The sequence below is a fragment of the Oncorhynchus clarkii genome, chromosome 19 (assembly GCF_045791955.1).
Source record: "Oncorhynchus clarkii lewisi isolate Uvic-CL-2024 chromosome 19, UVic_Ocla_1.0, whole genome shotgun sequence".
Classification (NCBI taxonomy): Eukaryota; Metazoa; Chordata; class Actinopteri; order Salmoniformes; family Salmonidae; genus Oncorhynchus; species Oncorhynchus clarkii.
In genome coordinates, this window is record NC_092165.1 from 52531022 (window position 1) to 52550516 (window position 19495).

General features: G+C 43.0%; 1 protein-coding gene across 2 annotated transcripts in view; it reads right to left on the reverse strand.

Annotated features, from left to right (window-relative positions):
* Positions 1-18152, reverse strand: part of LOC139375368 (probable E3 ubiquitin-protein ligase RNF144A-A) — a 67996-nt gene extending 49844 nt beyond the window's left edge. Inside the window, exon 1 of one of the 2 annotated variants that reach the window (XM_071117089.1) lies at positions 17952-18152. The gene's annotated coding sequence lies outside the window, so the exon portion shown is untranslated. Of the gene's footprint in view, positions 1-17302; positions 17921-17951 lie in introns of those variants that run through there. The other variant, XM_071117090.1, reaches the window with a different exon arrangement.
* Positions 18153-19495: the final 1343 nt, after the last annotated feature.

Genomic DNA, 19495 nt, shown 5'->3' on the forward strand with positions numbered 1-19495 from the left:
TCAATCATATGTAAAACATCTTTCATCAAAGTTATGATGAGTATTTCTGTTATATGACGTGGCTCTCTGTAATTACTCCGGATATTTTGGAGTACAACAGAACTCATATGGCAGGCGAAAACCTGAGAAAAATCCAGCCAGGAAGTGGGACATCTGAGGTTTGTAGTTTTTCAAAGCTTGGCCTACCACACATTGAGATATGGACAAAGTTGACTTCTTAAGGCTTCCACTAGATGTCAACCGTCTTTAGAAACTTGAATGAGGATTCTACTATAAAGGAAGGGCTCATGAGACCTCTGTGTCAGTGGTCTGGAAGAGTGCCTTGGTCTCATGACGCGCACTCACGACCGAGTTACCTCTCATTCCAGTGCTTTTCTGAAGACAAAGGAATTATCCGGTTGGAACATTGATGTTTTATGTTAAAAACATCCTAAAGATTGATTCCATACGTCGTTTGACTTGTTTCTAAAGGACTAACAGAACTTTTCAAGTTTTTGTCTGGACGAAGTGCCTGCGCCTCATGAAGATGGATTATTGGGCTGAACACGCTAACAGCAAGTGGCTATTTGGACATAAATTAGGGACTTTATGGAACAAAGTCATTTATTGTCGAACTGGGATTCCTGGGAGTGCCTTCTGGTGAAGATCATCAAAAGGTAAGTGAATATTTATGGTGTTGTTTCTAACTTTGTTGACTCCAAAATGGCTGATATTCCTCTGGCTGTTTCGGGTTCTGAGCGCCGTTCTCAGATTATGCTTTTTCCGTGAAGATTTTTTGAAATCTGACACAGCGGTTGTATTAAGGAGAAGTATCTTTAATTATGTTAATAACACTTGTATCTTTTACCAATGTTTATTATGAGTATTTCTGCAAAATCACCGGATGTTTTGGAATCAAAACATTACTGCACGTAACGCGCCAATGTAAACAGAATTTTTTGATATAAATATGCACATTATCGAACAAACCATCCATGTAATGTGTAACATATGAGTTATCTGATGAAGATCATTAAAAGGTTAGTGATTCATTGTATCTATATTTCTGCTTTTGACTCCTTTCTTTGACTGGAAAAATGTTGGTGTTTTTTCAACTTGGCTATGACCTAACAATCAAATGTGGTGCTTTCGTTGTAAAGCATTTTTGAAATTGGACACGATGGGTAGATTAAGCTGTTGAGTGTAGGGGGCAGTATTTTGATGTTTGGATGAAAAACGTACCCAAATGAAACTGCCTATTTCTCAGGCCCAGAATATGCATAGAATTGTCAGATTAGGATAGAAAACACTAAAGTTTCCAAAACTGTCAAAATATTGTCTGAGTATAACAGAACTGATATTGCAGGCGAAAACCTGAGGAAAATTCAACCCAGAAGTGCTGTTTTTCCCGAATGCTCTCTGTTCCATTGCCTGCCTATGCTCCATTTAAAGGGATATCAACCAGATTCCTTTTCCTATGGCTTCCACATGGTGTGAACAGTCTTTAGACATTTCAGGCTTTTATTTAAAAAAATGAGCGAGAAAGATCAGATTGCGTCATTGGATGGCTGGGTGCCAGCAGCGTTTTACATGCGCAACAGCTTGGAGCAGACATTTTCTCTATCTCTCCTATTGAAGAAGCTACAGTCCGGTTGAAATATTATCGATTATATATTGTAAAAACCTGAGGAGTGATTATTAAAAAAAATGTTTGACATGTTTCCGCAAACTTTACGGATACTATTTGGAATGTTCGTCTGCCCGGTCGTGACCGCTGGAGCCTGTGGATTTCTGAACATAACGCACCAACCAAATGGAGGTATTTTGGATATAAAATAACCTTTACGGAACAAAAGGAACATTTGTGTAACTGGGAGTCTCGTGAGTGCAAACATCTGAAGATCAAAGGTAAGCGATTCATTTTATTGCTTTTCTGCCTTGTGTGACCAATCTACTTGGCTGCTAGCTATTTGTAATGTTTTGTCTGCTGAGACAGATGTCCTTACATAAACGCTTGGTATACTTTCACTGAAAAGCTTTTTTAAATTTTTTTATCTGACACGCCAGGAGGATTAACAAAAAGCTAAGCTGTGTTTTGCTTTATTGCACTTGTGATTTCATGAAAATTAAATATTTTTAGTAATTTTATTTGAATTTGGTGCTCTGCAATTCAGTGGATGTTGACAAATGATCCCGCTAACGGGATGGGTGCATTAAGAAGTTAACAAGATGTTTCTTTCATTTGCTGTATTGGACTTGTTAATGTGTGAAAGTTACATATTTCAAAAAAATATTTTTGAATTTTGCGCGCTGCCTATTCAGCGGAATGTTGTCGAGGGGTTCCGCTCAACTGCATCTGCAGCAGACGTGATAACCTGTCATGGCATTTTAGTTGAGCAGGTGTTTCAATGCCAACACAGACCGTGGGGTTAACTTGGAAAACAACTCTAGTAGAGGCCGTGAACAAGCGATTCAGTGGCATTCTCGATGAGCCTCTACGGTGCCGCAACCATGCTCGATGCTAGGTACAAGGACCGCTACTTCGATGCAGACAAGAAACAGGGTTACATGAAATGTTAGACACAGCTGGACAAGATGGAAAAAGACAGTGACAGTGCGCACCGAGGGAGAGAAGCAACTTGTGTCGTCGACAGGTGCAGTACTGCTGGTAGTAGCACTACTACCAGAAGAGCTTGTACGCGGCTCTATGGACGCGGGCCTTACTTAATGGACTGTTTGAATATGTGAAGATTTTTTATTTTTTTCAATAGTTTTTTCTTTACATAGTTGAATGTGCTGACAACAAAATCACACAAATTATCAATGGAAATCAAATTTCCAACCCATGAAAGTCTGGATTTGGAGTCACACTGAAAATTAAAGTGGAAAACCACACTACAGGCTGATCCAACTTTGATGTAATGTCCTTAAAACAAAGTCATAATGAGGCTCAGTAGTGTGTGTGGCCACCACATGCCTGTATGACCTCCCTACAATGCCTGGGCATGCTCTTGATGAGGTGGCGGATGGTCTCCTGAGGGATCTCCTCCCAGACCTGGACTAAAGCATCCGCCAACTCCCGGACAGTCTGTGGTGCAACGTGGCGTTGGTGGATGGAGCGAGACATGATGTCCCAGATGTGCTCAATTGGATTCAGGTCCGGGGAACGGGCGGGCCAGTCCATAGCATCAATGCCGTCCTCTTGCAGGAACTGCTAACACACTACAGCCACATGAGGTCTAGCATCGTCTTGCATTAGGAGGAACCCAGGGCCAACCGCACCAGCATATGGTCTCACAAGGGGTCTGAGGATCTCATCTCGGTACCTAATGGCAGTCAGGCTACCTCTGGCGAGCACATGGAGGGCTGTGCGGCCCCCCAAAGAAATGCCACCCTACACCATGACTGACCCACCGCCAAACCGGTCATGCTGGAGGATGTTGCAGGCAGCAGAACGTTCTCCACAAAGTCTCCAGACTCTGTCACGTCTGTCACATGTGCTCAGTGTGAACCTGCTTTCATCTGTGAAGAGCACAGGGCGCCAGTGGCGAATTTGCCAATCTTGGTGTCCTCTGGCAAATGCCAAACGTCCTGCACGGTGTTGGGCTGTAAGCACAACCCCCACCTGTGGACGTCGGGCCCTCATACCACCCTCATGGAGTCTGCTCAAACGGTCAGAAACAGACACATGCACATTTGTGGACTGCTGGAGGTCATTTTGCAGGGCTCTGGCAGTGCCCCTCCTTGCACAAAGGCGGAGGTAACGGTCCTGCTGCTGGGTTGTTGCCCTCCTACGGCCTCCTCCATGTCTCCTGATGTACTGGCCTGTCTCCTGGTAGCGCCTCCATGCTCTGGACACTACGCTGACAGATACAGCAAACCTTCTTGCCACAGCACGCATTGATGTGCCATCCTGGATGAGCTGCACTACCTGAGCCACTTGTGTGGGTTGTAGACTCCGTCTCATGCTACCACTAGAGTGAAAGCACCGCCAGCATTCAAAAGTGACCAAAACATCAGCCAGGAAGCATAGGAACTGAGAAGTGGTCTGTGGTCACCACCTGCAGAACCACTCCTTTATTGGGGGTGTCTTGCTAATTGCCTATAATTTCCACCTGTTGTCTATTCCATTTGCACAACAGCATGTGAAATTTATTGTCAATCAGTGTTGCATCCTAAGTGGACAGTTTGATTTCACAGAAGTGTGATTGACTTGGAGTTACATTGTGTTGTTTAAGTGTTCCCTTTATTTTTTTGAGCAGTGTATTTCTTATGCGAATCACATTTTTTGGGGGCGCACCCTCGACGGCATGGCATGTACCCCAGATTGGGAATACCTGCTATAGAGGTTAAAACGGCATTGTTAGTTAAGAACTTGTAAGTAAGCATTTCACTGTAAGGTTGTATTCGGTTGCATTCGGCATGTAACAAATAACATTTGATTTGGAGCAGTGGAAACGCATTCTTTGGAGTGATGAATCAAGCTTCACCATCTGGCAGTCCAACAGATGAATCTGGGTGTTGCAGACTTCAGGAGAACGCTACCTGCCCCAATGCCTACTGCTAACTGTAAAGTTCGGTGGAGGAGGAATAAGGGTCTGGGGCTGTTTTTCATGGTTCGGGCTAGGCCCCTTGGTTCCACTGAAGGGAAATCAAAAACGCTACAACATACGCTAACATTGTAGATGATTCTGTGCTTCCAACTTTGTGGCAACGCTTTCCTGTTTCATCATGTCAATGCCCCTGTGCACAAAGCAAGGTCCATACAAAAATAAGTTGTCCAGATCGGTACGGTAAAACTTGAATGGCCTGCACAGTCCCGACTGCAAGCAAAGCCTAATTGCCCAACATCAGTGCCCGACCTCACTAATGCTCGTGACTGAATGGGGGCACATCCCCCAGCAATGTTCCAACATATAGTGGAAAGCCTTCCCAGAAGAGTGGAGGCTGTTATATTTATTTTTTATTTCACCTTTATTTAACCAGGTAGGCCAGTTGAGAACAAGTTCTCATTTACAACTGTGACCTGGCCAAGATAAAGCAAAGCAATGAGAGAAACAGAGTTACACGTGGAATAAACAAACAGTCAATAACACAATATAAAAAATCTATATACAGTGTGTGCAAATAAGATTAGGGAGGAAAGGCAATAAATAGGCCGTAGTGGAGAAGTAATTACAATTTAGCAATTAAACACTGGAGTGATAGATGTGCAGAAGATGAATGTGCAAATAGGGATATTGGGGTGCAAAGGAGCAATAAAATAAATAACAATATGGGGATGAGGTAGTTGGATGGGCTATTTACAGATGAGCTATTTACAGATGGGCTATGTACAGGTGCAGTGATCTGTGAGCTGCTCTCACAGCTGATGCTTTAAGTGAGGGAGGTATGAGTCTCCAGCTTTAGTGATTTTTGCAGTTCGTTCCAGTCATTGGCAGCAGAGAACTGGAAGGAAAGGCGGCCAAAGGAGGAATTGGCTTTGGTGGTGACCAGTGAAACATACCTGCTGGAGCGCATGCTACGGGTGGGTGCTGCTACGGTGACCAGTGAGCTGAGATAAGGCGGGGCTTTACCTAGCAAAGACTTGTAGATGACCTGGAGCCAGTGGGTTTGGCGACGAATATGAAGTGAGGGCCAGACAACGAGAGCATACAGGTCGCAGTGGTGGGTAGTATATGGGGGTTTGGTGACAAAACGGATGGCACTATGATAGACAGCATCCAATGTGTTGAGTAGTGTTGGAGGCTATTTTGTAAATGACAATCGCCGAAGTCAAGGATCGGTAGGATAGTCAGTTTTACAAGGGTGTTTGGCAGTGAAAGATGCTTTGTTACAAAACAGGAAGCCAATTCTAGATTTTATTTTGGATTGAAGTTTGGAGAGTTTAGGGTCTAACCAGACACCTGGGTGTTTGTAGTTGTCCACATATTCTAAGTCAGAACCATCCAGAGAAGCGATGCTGGATGGGTGGGCAGGTGCGGGCAGCGATCAGTTGAAGAGCATGCATTTAGTTTTACTTGCATTTAAGAGCAGTTGGAGGCCACGGAAGAAGTTGTATGGCATTGAAGCGCGTCTGAAGGTTAGTTAACACAGTGTCCAAAGGGCCAGAAGTATACACAATGGTCTCGTATGCATAGAGGTGGATCAGAGAATCACCAGCAGCAAGAGTGACATCATTGCTGTATACAGAGAAAAGAGTCGACCCGAGAATTGAACCCTGTGGCACCCCCATGGAGACTGCCAGAGGTCAGGAAAACAGGCCCTCTGATTTGACACACTGAACTCTATCAGAGAAGTAGTTGGTGAACCAGGCGAGGCAGTCATTTGAGAAATCAAGGCTGTCGAGTCTGCCGATAAGAATGTGGTGATTGACAGAGTCGAAAGCCTTGGCCAGGTCAATGAATACGGCTGCACAGTATTGTATTTTATCGATGGCGGTTATGATATCATTTAGGACATTGAGTGTGGCTGAGGTGCACCCATGACCAGCTCGGAAAACAGATTGCATAGCGGAGAAGGTACGGTGGTATTCGAAATGGTCGGTGATCTGTTAACTTGGCTTTCGAAGACTTTAGAAAGGCAGGGTAGGATCGAAATAGGTCTGTAACAGTTTAGGTCTAGAGTAGAGGTCAACCGATTATCATTTTTCAACACAGATACCGATTATTGGAGGACCAAAAAAGCCGATACCGATTAATGGGCCGATTTGTATTTATTTATTTGTAATAATGACAATTACAACAATACTGAATGAACACTTATTTTAACTTAATATAATACAACAATAAAATCAATTTAGCCTCAAGTAAATAATGAAACATGTTCAATTTGGTTTAAATAATGCAAAAACAAAGTGTTGGAGAAGTAAAAGTGCAATATGTGCTATGTAAGAAAGCTAACGTTTCAGTTCCTTGCTCAGAACATGAGAACATATGAAAGCTGGTGGTTCCTTTCAACATGAGTCTTCAATATTCCCAGGTAAGAAGTTTTAAGTTGTAGTTATTATAGGAATTTCGGACTATTTCCCTCTATACCATTTGTATTTCATTAACCTTTGACTATTGGATGTTCTTATAGGCACTTTAGTATTGCCAGTAACGACAGTATAGCTTCCGTCCCTCTCCTCGCTCCTCCCTGGGCTCGAACAAGCAACACAACGACAGCAGCCACCCTCGAAGCAGCGTTACCCATGCAGAGCAAGGGGAACAACTACGAAACGCTATTAGTGCGCGCTAACTAGCTAGCCATTTCACTTTGGTTACACCAGCCTCATCTCGGGAGTTGATAGGCTTGAAGTCATAAACAGCGCAATGCTTGACGCACAACAAAGAGCTGCTGGCAAAACGCACGAAAGTGCTGTTTGAATGAATGCTTACTTGTATGCTCAGTCAGATTATATGCAACGCAGGACGTGCTAGATAATATCTAGTAATATCATCAACCATGTGTAATTAACTAGTGATTATGATTGATTGTTTTTTCAGATAAGTTAAATGCTAGCTAGCAACTTACCTTGGCTTACTGCATTCGCCTAACAGGCAGTCTCCTTGTGGAGTGCAACGAGAGAGAGGCCGGTCGTTATTGTGTTGGACAAGTTAACTGTAAGGTTGCAAGATTGGATCCCCCGAGCTGACAATGTGAAAATCTGTCGTTCTGCCCCTGAACGAGGCAGTTAACCCACCGTTCCTAGGTCATTGAAAATAAGAATGTGTTCATAACTGACTTGCCAAGATAAATAAAGGTATATAAAAAAAAATATATATATATATTTTTAAATCGGCAAATGGGCGCCCAAAAATACAGATTTCCGATTGTTATGAAAACCTGAAATCGGCCCTAATTAAATGGGCCATTCCGATTAATCGGTCGACCTCTAGTCTAGAGTGTCTCCCCCTTTGAGGAGGGCGATGACCGCGGCAGCTTTCCAATCTTTGGGGATCTCACACAATACCAAAGAGGTTGAACAGACTAGTAAATAGGGGTTGCAACAATTGAGGTGGATGATTTTAGAAATAGAGGGTCCAGATTGTCTAGCCCAGCTGATTTGTCAGGGTCCGGATTATGCAACTTTCACAACATCAGCTATCTGGATTTGTGTGAAGGAGAAATGGGAGTTTGTGCTACAGGATGCAAATTTCTGCTTGAAAAAGCTAGCCTTTGCTTTCCTAACTGCCTGTGTATATTGGTTCCTAAATTCCCTGAAAAGTTGCATATCGTGGGGGCTAGTCAATGCTAATGCAGTACACCACAGGATGTTTTTATGCTGGTCAAGGGCAGTCAGGTCTGGAGTGAACCAAGGGCTATATTTGTTCCTGGTTCTCCATTTTTTGAATGGGGCATGCTTATTTAAGACGAGGAAAGCACTTTTAAAGAGCAACCAGGCATCCTCTACTGACGGAATGAGGTCAATATCCTTCCAGGACACCCGGACCAGGTCGATAAGAAAGGCCTGCTCACTGAAGTGTTTTAGGGAGCGTGTGACAGTGATGAGGTGGGTCTGACCGCAGACCCATTACGGACGCTGGCAACGAGGCAGTGATCGCTGAGATCCTGGTTGAAAACAGCAGAGGTGTATTTAGAGGTTAGGTTGGTCAGGATGACATCTATGAGGGTGCCAATGTTTACAGATTTGGGGTTGTACCTGGTAGGTTCATTGATAATTTGTGTGAGAATGAGGGGATCTACCTTAGATTGTAGGATGGCCGGGGTGTTAAGCATGTCCCAGTTAGGTCACCTAACAGTATGAGCTCTGAAGATAGATGGGGGAAATCACTTCACATATGGTGTCCAGGGCACAGCTGGGGGCGAAAGGTGGTCTATAACAAGCGGCAACAGTGAAAGACTTCTTTCTGGAAAGGTGAATTCTTAGAAGTAGAAGCTTGAATTGTTTGGGCACAGACCTAGATAGTATGACAGAACTCTGCAGGCTAACTCCACCGCCTTTGGCAGTTCTATCTTGTTGGAAAATGTTAGTTAGGGATGGAAATTGCAGGATTTTGTGTGGCCTTCCTAAGCCAGGATTCAGACAAGGCTAGGACATCCAGGTTGGCAGAGTGTGCTAAAGCAGTGAATAAAACAAACTTAGGGAGGAGGATTCTAATGTTAACATGCATGAAACCAAGGCTTTTAAGGTTACATGTCCCTGATTGAGACTGTATTACCAACATGTTTCAAGCAGACCACCATAGTCCCTGTGCCCAAGAACACAAAGGCAACCTGCCTAAATGACTACAGACGCGTAGCACTCACGTCCGTAGCCATGATGTGCATTGAAAGGTTGGTAATGGCTCAGGTCAACACCATTATTCCAGTTTTTACCCCCAAGCCATAAGACTCCAGAACAGGTAATCAAATGGCTACCCAGACTATTTGCATTGTGTGTCCCCCCAACCCAACCCCTCTTTAACGCTGATGCTACTCTGTTTATCATATGCATAGTCATTTTAACTATACATTAATGTACTTACTACCTCAATTGGGCCGACCAACCAGTGCTCCCGCACATTGGCTAACCGGGCTATCTGCATTGTGTCCCGCCACCCACCAACCCCTCTTTTATGCTACTGCTCCTCTCTGTTCATCATATATGCATAGTCACTTAAACCATATCTACATGCACATACTACTTCAAATCAGCCTGACTAACCGGTGTCTGTATGTATCCTAGCTACTGTATATAGCCTGTCTTTTTACTGTTTTTTTTTCTTTACTTACCTATTGTTCACCTAATACCTTTTTTGCACTATTGGTTAGAGCCTGTAAGTAAGCGTTTCACTGTAAGGTCTACCTACACCTGTTGTATTTGGGGCACGTGACAAACTTTGATTTACAGAAGTCAACAAATGAGAGCGCCTGGGAAATATGAGTGGAGCTAGGCGCTGCAGGGCCTGGATTAACCTCTACATCACCAGAAGAACAGAAGAGGAGTAGGATAAGGGTACAGCTAAAGGCTTTAAGAACTGGTCGTGTAGTGCGTTCGGAACAGAGAGTAAAAGGAGCACGTTTCTGGGCGCAGAAGAATAGATTCAAGGCATACTGTCCAGGCAAGGGTATGGTAGGATGGGAATAAAGTGGAGCTAAACCTAGGCATTGAGTGACAATGAGAGGTTTTGTCTCTAGAGACAACATTTAAAACAGGTGAGGTCACCGCATGTGTGGGAGGTGGAACAAAAGCTCTACAGTGAAATAAGACAATCACTAACCAAAACTGCAATGGACAAGGCATATTGACATCAGGGAGACGCATGCATAGCCGAGTGATCATAGGGACCAGTGAGTAACTAGGCGAGCTGGAGACACTGCGATTCAGACAGCTATCAGGCCGGGGCTAGCAGAAGGGCCTTAGGGGGATGTCACGATGGAAGAGTCAGTTGTAGCCCCCTCGGACGGTTATGTTGGCAGACCAGTCGTGATGGATCGGCAGGGCTCCGTGTCGGCAGTAAAAGGGGTCCAGGCCAATTGGCAAAATAGGTATTGTAGCCCAAGAAATTGGCTGATGGACCTATTCAGCTAACAGTCCGATATGCTCTAGACAGCTAGCTAGCTCTAGTGGCTAGCAGGCTAGCAGATGGGCCTTCAGGGGACATTGCGACGGAGGAGCCTGTTGAAACCCCCTCGGCCAGATTACGTCGGTAGACCAGTCGTGATGGATCGGCGGGTCTCCGTGTCGGCAATAAAAGGGGTCCAGGCCAATTGGCAAAATAGGTATTGTAGCCCAAGGAGTGGCTGATGGACCACTTCAGCTAGCCGGGAGATGGGCCTAGCACGAGGCTAGTTCCAGGCTAACTGGTGCTTGCGTCGGGACAGAGACGTTAGCCAGGAGTAGCCACTCGGATAGTAGCTAGCTAGCTGCGATGACCCAGGTGAAAAGGTTCAGAGCTTGCGGTAGGAATCCCGAGATGTGGAGATTTGGTGGAGAAAAAGCAGTCGGATATGCTCTGGGTTGAATCGCGCTGGGAAGACTGGCAGTTGACAGGCTAAGGTTAGCTGATGACCGCTAGCAGTGGCTAACTGACTACTAGCTGGCTAGCTTCTGTTAGGGGTTCCGGTTCTAAAGTATAGAAAATAGCAGATCCATACCACATTGGGTGAGGCAGGTTGCAGGAGAGTATGTTGAAATTGAGGCTAAAAAAATTATATAAATATACTAAATATATACATGAAGAAAAAAGATCTATACATGGGACACGGCAAGACGTCTGAACTGCTACGTCATCTTGGGAAAAAACAGCCCAACAAAGGGGGGGGGGGAGACCAACTCCATATTAATGCCTATGATTTTGGAATGAGATGTATGTGGACACCTGCTTGTCAAACGTTTGGTCATGTAGTGTACCTAGGAAAACAATCACGTCCTGCTTTGTTTGATGCACTGAAAAGTGAGGCCCTAGACTAGATAGAACCCACTTACGGTAAAGAACCCACTTACGGTAAAGAACACTAACGAGTAAGGTATGCGACTTAACATGTCAAAAAGGAGAGACAAAACACCATGGGGACTGGCTTAATAGGAAGCGAGTATGGCCTTTAAGACCAGTTAATGACTAATGCATGCACTTAAAGTATTTTCACCCTTTTCTTCAGTGAAATTACATAAGTGTACAGTATGCTGCTCACTACAGGTTCACTGAACCCCTTAATGGGTCTTTATCATTACCCAGCCTACAGAGCTGCAGGCCTATGACCTTTTGCCTCAAATCACAAGAATCAAAGCCTATATGGCTATCATGTTCTAAAGGTCTGGGTTTATAGTTCTACTGATCATACGTGTAAAGCGTGTATCCATTTGAAGAGGTACTATTACTTTACACTACACTGCTGCAGTGTTTGTCAGGCCTGCCCGAGGCTTATTGACAGAGATTAATGTATAACCTTTGCAGAGCACAATTTGATCAGGGAGTAAACATACTATCGATGTGCTATAGAGTTAGGCCTGGAGGGTGTTCATGGCACTGCATACTATGTTCTCTATTTAAAACACAAACCTAGAGATGCTAGTCTTTTGTGGATCATGATACATTTACTGCATTCATTGCATGAGTCTTGCTTGACTTCACAAAGGCTAACCTGTCTGACGAGCAAGCTACAGCCGAGGGAGCCATGCACTCCAAAATGCAGAGCGAGCTCTGTGAGCGAGGAGCGAGCTCTGTGAGCGAGCGAGCTCTGTCGAAAAAAGTTATTACAGTACAATACCATTAAGGATGCCTGTTATGATTGTTGGGCTGGATGCTGGCCATTAGGCAAAGCGTCCCTTGGAGCAATAAACATTTCAGGAACCATTCAAACACTCAATCATTTGTTTCCCGACTCGCGCCACGATCCCCACCACTTGGGCCCGGCAGTCTGCTGAATGCGAATGACACTGAAAACGATTAGGTAACCTAACCTCATACAACTTGAACAAACAATTTTAACCCCACCACAGAGTCATATAACTGCAAATTATTATAACATCTAGCCAGGAGTGACAATAGATTTTCTCCACATTTCCAATGCAGCAAAACACAGACTTTGAGAGTCACATACGCATCCCTGAGAAGCTAGCCTAACTGGATTTAAAAGGTAATGAGTAGGCATTCATTAACAGGGTAAGTGCTTCTGTTTAAACTGAATGGGTGTTACATTTCTGGCATGGTCATGCAGTCACAAGCAGCCTGAGCTACTTACATGAGTAACTTGTCATGTTTAACAAGTTCAATGGCGCTAGACAGATTCATTGCATTCTAAAGCCTTGTTCACACTGCAGGCCTTAATGGTCAAATCAGTTTTGGAATACTGACTGTCCAAACAGCAAGTTAGAAGTGACCAAGTCGTTCAGACAGCAGTCATTTTGCTGATCTGGCTACGCTAGTTGTCATAGTAACGATAGGTGTGTATACAGTGGTGTAGGTTGATTGGTGGTGGTGCTCATGCTTCCTATCACTCAGAAGTTATGTAGCAAGCTAAGGAGACAACAATGCCTGCCAACGACATTTACCAGTTGCTTTGAATGTTCAAAATCACAATTCCTTTTTGGCAAGCCACAACAATCTAGCTAGCTGTTTGGCTTTCTAGCACATTCATTCATTTGTAAAAAAATAATAATAATAATAATTAAAAAGCTAGTTAGCTACACATGTTCTTGTCAAAAATGTCAGAGTAACAAGAAACAGGATATGCCAAATAACAGTCTAAAACTACTTGAGGGCAAATAAATCAGATTTGACCATTCAGACAAGTCACATGGCCAGGAATCTCATTTGTATCGGATTACAAACCATCTGCGAATGTGAAATGTTGCTTGCAATATCTGATTCTGTGTGCTTTTTGGCTGTTTAGACTGTAGGAAAAAGAACATATTCGAGTCAGATAAAAAAATATATATATTTGAGTCACTTCAAACTGCCAAAGTGAGCAAGGATTAACGGTGTCAAGGCGTGAGCAGTGTTTTTAAGTTACTCCCACCTCCATACTTGTGCGATTACATTGTGATCGAATGTGGCAACCTTAAAAACGACTTAGGGTAGGGCAGTGCATGGCATAAGCTTACCAACAATTTCAACATGCTGGAATTGCCCAGTCATGTATAACATCAACATGGCATATCTTTATAGAACTAGCCTACCAGAGGAGATGGCAAAGTTGGCCCTAATGTTTATTTAGTGACAATGATCAATACATTATGATTGAGTAGCCTAAATGTACAGCAGCCAAGAATCCCTTCATTCAATAAAATACCATTAGGAGTAGAGGTCGACCAATTATGATTTTTCAACGCTGAGACCGATTATTGGAGGACCAAAAAAGCCGATACCGATTTAAAAATAGGCTGATTTTTTAAATGTATTCATTTGTAATAATGACAATTACCACAATACTGAATGAACACTTATTTTAATTTAATATAATACAACAATAAAATCAATTTAGCCTCAAATAAATAATGAAACATGTTCAATTTGGTTGAAATAATGCAAAAACAAAGTGCTGGAGAAGTAAAAGTGCAATATGTGCCATGTAAAAAAAAAAAGCTAACATTTGAGTTCCTTGCTCAGAACATGAGAACATATGAAAGCTGGTGGTTTCTTTTAACATGAGACTTCAATATTCCAAGGTAAGAGGTTTTAAGTTGTAGTTGATATAGTATCTATAGGACTATTTCTCTCTATACCATTTGCATTTCATATACCTCTGACTATTGGATGTTCTTATAGGCACTATAGTATTGCCAGTGTAACAGTATAGCTTCCGTCACTCTCCTCGCCCCTACCTGGGCTCGAACCAGGAACACATCGACAACAGCCACACTCGAAGCAGCGTTACCCATCGCTCCATAAAAGGCGCGGCCCTTGCAGTGCAAGGGGAATAACTACTCCAAGTCTCAGAGCGAGTGACGTTTGAAACGCTATTAGTGCGCACCCCGCTAACTAGCTAGCTATTTCACATCGGTTACACCAGTCATTAGGCTGATAGTCATTAGGCTTGAAGTCATAAACAGCACTGTGCTTGCGAAGAGCTGCTGGCAAAGCGCACGAAAGTGCTGTTTAAATAAATGCATACAATTCTGTCAGAATGCTCTATCAAATCATAGACTTAATTATAACATAACACACATAAATATTAGCCTTTGGTCATTAATATGGTTGAATCTGGAAACGATCACTTCGAAAACAAAACATTTATTATTTCAGTGAAAAACGGAACCGTTCTGTATTTTATCTAACGGGTGGCATCCTTAAGTCTAAATATTCTTGTTACATTGCACAACCTTCAATGTTGTCATAATTACATACAATTCTGGCAAATAAGTTCACAATGAGCCAGGCGGCCTAAACTGTTGCATATACCCTGACTCTGCGTGCAATGAACGTAAGAGAAGTGACAATTTCACCTGGTTAATATTGCCTGCTAACCTGGATTTCTTTTAGCTAAATATGCAGGTTTAAAAATATATACTTCTATGTATTGATTTTAAGAAAGGCATTGGTGTTTATGGTTAGGTACAGTCGTCCAACGATTGTGCTTTTTTCGCAAATGCGCTTTGTTAAATCATCCCCCAGCGTTGCATCGATTATATGCAACGCAGGACACGCTAGATAAACAAGTAATATCATCAACAATGTGTTATAACTAGTGATTGATTGATTTTTATAAGATAAGTTTAATGCTAGCTAGCAACTTACCTTGGCTTCTAATGTATTCGCGTAACAGGCAGGCTCCTCGTGGAGTGCAATGAGAGGCAGGTGGTTAGAGCGTTGGACTAGTTAACTGTAAGGTTGCAAGATTGGGTCCCCCGAGCTGACAAGGTGAAACTCTGTCGTTATGCCCCTGAACAAGGCAGTTAACCCACTGTTCCTAGGCCGTCATTGAAAATAAGAATGTGTTCTTAAAAAATTAAAATCGGCTAAATCAGAGCCCAAAAATACCGATTTCCAATTGTTATGAAAACTTGAAATCGGCCCTAATTAAATCGGCCATTCCGATTAATCGGTCGACCACTAATTAGGAGGTTCCTTTCTCAAATCCAAGCAACTTTTCATTCAATAGCAGTATTAAAAACCACAGCAGTTCATGTTGCCAAGCCACGCCCCAAAAAACAAAATGCTTAGAGGCACATTGCGAAATGCCAAAGTATTTATTACTGAAAAGGGGGATGGTGGTGTTTGACGCCACCACAATACACACTCCTACACCCAGGTACATTCAATGCCTGTTTAAATTAAAAGAAATACTCAAGGCTGCAGTCAGTCAGTATTATTCACTGGGGCTTTCTGATGGTACAGGTGGATGTTTGAGCAGGACTCACAGTTCTGAGGGATTGTGGAGTGTAATGTGGAATTGTGTTCCCAAGAGGCTGGCAGGTACACTGTGTTCCCAGCCTGCCTCTCATTACCAGCATATCACATCCATTGAAAAACATTATTCCCCTCATGCAAATCCAGGTCCATTTCCCCTGAGAGTGGCTTGTCACTCTGTGAATTCATTTCAATGCAACCGATTTTCACAGAACAATCTTTTGGCCATGTATAGCTAGAGTAGGATATGTTTTGTTTTGTTCCCTAATGGGAATAATGCCTGCCTCATCCCTTGAAACTCCATCCCTACTGCATGCCTGTCTGACTGCCTGCCAGGCTCTATTCACCTTTCAAGTGTGAGATCTTCCCAGCACGCTATTACAGCTCACATGTAGTTCAGCGAAACAGAATCAAATTGTACAGTATGGGCAAGATGAGTAAGTGGTGATGCGACAGAGAATGGGTATGTATGCATCACTACATGGGTCCTCAGCTTTGACGGTGACTGTGCAGACATGCTCTTTGTTCATGTCTAGGCCTAAACTTTACCTGGGGGGAGGCTGCTTCAAATGGAAATGCCATGGCAAGGTACCATATGACATTTAAGAGCTCAGAGAGAGAGCAGTCAACCAGTCCAAACAGGTTGAAATGAATATTGAGATGTACTCATGTATTATACGGTGTATCATCTTTTGTTTTGTTGCAATATGTTTTCCTTGATGAATGTCATGGATTCACATGACCTGGAATCTTTGATATTCATATGTATAGTATCACTACATAGCGTTTACATTTCCCTTATTCTGGTTGATGACTCACTAGAACAGTAGCCTAGGGGAATAATCAACTCTCAATGTTTCTGGGTGTCACCTTGCTGTGTATCATATATCCAACATTAACACTAGCAGCCTATCTGACATCAGCACTGCATCAGTCCCATGGTTGCTGAAGAGCCACTATTCTTGAATAATGATAATGTGGTTGCAGTGTCAGCAACACAAATAGCAGCAGTTCATGAAATCAACACTGTTGTACACCTGAGTTGATGAACATATAGTCTTGGCAAAACAATTTGGAGAACTCGGAGTATCAACTAGACATGAAAACGACAAAATGCAAAACAGCTTGCTACTGACAACAGGTAATTCCAGAACTACAGCCAATCATGTTGGCACCCTCCTATAATGCCTCATGTAATTTTCAGTAGGCCTAATATTGTAACAAAAAGCCTACAGTAGGCCGCAACACTATTTTCCTGCACCAAAAAGTGTCACAGCAGCCTACCTGTACAATGTAAAGAGTGAGGTTTGGTTCATCTGAAATTGTGACATCTTGCACCTGACTGGAGGGCAGCTGACAATATCAGCCTGTATTTCACAAAGCAAATCCGTTCTAATTGTCCTTCTCAGCTTAAAACAACATACAACAACGTTATAGCAACAGTGTAGCCTCGACTGTATGGGAAACGCAGTTAGTGTTAAGGTTCTCAGACAGAACTATCATGTGAACGACTCGGTGGTGCACATATTGGAAATAAACCAAATTACCTGGCGTTTTGTGACAGCGCCGTGTTCTTGGTTATAAAATAACCTCAGGAGCGATGAAAGCAGAACTTCAGAAGGTTATCAACTGGATAAAATGTAGGTGGCTGATTGCTGCTACTCGAGAGGCATTGTGACAGACAGAGTATCGTTATAGGTGTATATTCATTACGCCTATTATGTTGCAAAACGTTTCTTAAAGGGAAGCAAACTGAACGAAACGGGGAGGGACCAACCTGAATTTGTCAACTAGAAACTCTCGTTTCAGTCCGTTTTGCAACTGTTTGGACTAATGATTACACCCGTGGTTACAGATTGTTTTTGGTAGTGACTTTAAACGTATCCGTCCAAAACGAAGAGGCTAAAACATTCGACCATGTATCACCTGGAAATAAACGAAGAGGATATTCAATGCAATATAAATACGACTACGTGGATAACGAAAGCAGGCGAATTAAAACCACAGCTGACAAGCAGTATCGAATGACCGTTACAGTAACGTTAGCTGCATGAGGAAATCATGAAAATAATGTCTGAGGACTCCTTTGCAACTAAGCAACGTCCCTTTCACCCGCCTCGAAACCGGTGATTCACAAGACACAAACCGAGCTTACATCTGCATAACGTTGTAAATATCCCAAGGTGATGTGCCTACCTTGAAAATGCCTAGCAACTACACGGGGAAAATCAGCTGCTCCGCGCGACGCACTGGAGAGACGCCATTTGTCAGCGAACGATTTTGTTGTGTTATGCGCCGCCTTCTTCTTATTCTTCTTCTTTAAGGCTTTTTGGGAGTTTACACCCATAATGTGTATTACTGCCTCCTACTGTAAGGGGGTACTATGAGTGAACATTCGCTATCAAATGTGCACTTATCAATGGCCTGGTCGGAAATTAACTATTTATATTATGCAAGTTCAGCAAGGACAAAGGCTAAATTACATTTCATATTAATGCCATTACAGACAAAGCTTTAAGGCAATAGGCCTATTACATGTCTATACAAATGTATCCAAGCATTAACTGTGTTCAATTCCTTTGTAATTAAGGAGATGCATTTCACAATTGTACATTTGTTTATTGACATTATGGCCCAATATCAATAAATGGAAAATGATTGTTTACTGTAGAAAAGCACAAAGTTTGACAGCTTTGCACCACAGGCAAATAAACAGGTCAGAATAGTACTACCAAGCAAGGCGTATGTATTAGCTTTCATTTTCTTCTGTGTTTTCTATGTTGGCTTTACTTGATACATATTCAGCTTCAGTAGCAACATATGTAGGCATATAAGTCTGCTTTATATAAGATGCTTTATCAGGGGACTGACTATTGGCCTATTGACGATCTCCAGATCTAATGAGACAAAGATCGAGATGATGACAATATACTGTAGGAAACATAGAATTTATGTCAGATCCAAGGGAACCCCTCGTCATAGGGCTCCTGGGAACAATCCTTTTTGGAGTGGGGATTGGAGTGAGCCCATTACACATTTACTGCACATTTACAGCTACCAACAGGCTCAGAGACCGTTTCTATCTACAGGCCATCAGACTGGTAAACATTTGAACTGTACTGACCACCTGCACTGACTCTGCACCTTAGCACACATGTACTCACTCATGCACACACCTATACAGTGCATTCGGAAAGTATTCAGACCCCTTGACATTTTCCACATTTTGTTAAGTTAGTCTTATTCTAAAATGGATTACTAACATGGTGGTGGCAGCATTATGCTGTGGAGATGTGTAATCCATTTTAGTTGACAGAGCATGTCAGAGCAAAAACCAAGCTTCTAGGTTGAAGGAATTGTCCGTAGAGATCCGAGACAGGATTGTGTCGAAGCACAGATCTGGGGAAGAGTACCAAATAATGTCTGCAGCATTGACGGTCCCCAAGAACACAGCGGCCTCCATCATTCTTAAATGGAAGAAGTTTGGAACCACCAAGACTCTTCTTAGAGCTAGCCGCACAGCTAAACTGAGCAATCGGGGGGAAAGGACCTTGGTCAGGGAGGTGACCAAGAACCAGATGCTCACTCTAACAGAGTTCCAAGGTTTCTCTCTGGTTATGGGAGAACCTTCCAGAAAGACAACCATCTCTGCAGCACTCAACCAATCAGCCCTTTATGGTAGAATGGTCAGATGGACGCCACTCCCCCATAAAAGGCACATGACAGCCTGCTTGGAGTTT